General features: G+C 32.3%; 1 protein-coding gene across 1 annotated transcript in view; it reads left to right on the forward strand.

The window, feature by feature from the left end:
* LOC112211513 (uncharacterized) overlaps nt 1-1,314 on the forward strand; it is a 22,173-nt gene that overhangs the window by 17,607 nt on the left and 3,252 nt on the right. The gene's annotated exons all lie outside the window — the stretch shown is intronic.

The raw sequence follows: 1,314 nt of genomic DNA on the forward strand, positions 1-1,314 counted from the left end.
CAACAACAACTTCTACAGGTTCTGAAAATCATTTGGGTCACATCAAGTTGTAATTAATGCATTAATTCGTAGAACGTGAGTTTAAATGAAACAAATTCATAATTATTCCACCAGGAATGTTTTCCATTTATTCCATCGTTTATTATTCATCAGTTGAATAGCAGCCCTCGCACAATTGGAATGGAGTAGGTACCGTACGGACGTAAAGTTATTCAAATGAATAACTAGAGTTCTATTCATGGCAAAGATTGGACGAGGCGGGCAAAGCCTGCAAATTCTATTATCGCTGACAAGGCTCTTCATATGAAGATGCGGTAATTAAATAGAAATAGGCTCATGCTTATCGTCCTCACGATCCACAGAGGGAATTGAATATCAACATCTTCACTTCGTATAACAGCTTTCATTTTGTTTATATCTTTCTTAATTGTATTGATAATTCATTTTTTTTTCTTTTTTATCTTATTTATTTATACATGCCGGTAACTATTTCCGCTTGGTTATACCTATTGTTGTACTCGTATGCCAGCTATCTACGAAGGGGACGGTCCCCACTAACTTTAGACGGCATCTCCGTCCAAGTCAGTAAGTTTGTTTGGTCACTAACGCCATTTATACTTTATTAAATTTATCTTACATTTTTTAAATTTAATTTATTAAATTATGTTTAATGTTATGTTTATGTCAATAAACCTTTTGATTTTAAAAACTGAAACACCAATTTCACTATTTTATCATCATCTCTTAGGGTTTTTGAAAGGTCCAGTTTTAATTCTAAGCTATACAAGATGTTATGTGAAATATGAGCATCCTTGGAAAATATGGCTAATTGTCAAATTGTTGTTGCAATGCAAGCACTCCAAACTGCTTGTGTTTGTTTTGAACTAAGATAGGGGTGGGTGAGCCTCGTGTGACCTATTCTCAGCCTAGTCAGTACATTTGTGGCTTGAGGTACTTTTTTAATAATATTTTAGTTTACTCCTTGAGCTTTCGTTTCAGAAAGAATACCATTTACCTCTGATGAATTTAAAATTGCTTTACAACGTCCAGGAAGCGCAAGTTTCTCTGTCTTTTTAAAATAGCTTTGTATGTTTTCCCTCTTCCACATATTTCTTCTCTCTTTTTCCTTACTTATTCACTTTGTCGGATATTCTATTTTTACTTTAGCTAATTACATTTTACTCGTCTTTATTACTGTGTATCTTTTGTACATTGTAAAATATATTCTGTTTTCTTTCTTGTAAATTATTCATATATTTCGTTTTCTTCCACACACTGATTTAAATTATTTTCATTATTTTTTAACATTGCTTA

This window comes from Halyomorpha halys, unplaced genomic scaffold (assembly GCF_000696795.3).
Source record: "Halyomorpha halys isolate HHAL.00 unplaced genomic scaffold, Hhal_1.1 Scaffold181.1, whole genome shotgun sequence".
Classification (NCBI taxonomy): Eukaryota; Metazoa; Arthropoda; class Insecta; order Hemiptera; family Pentatomidae; genus Halyomorpha; species Halyomorpha halys.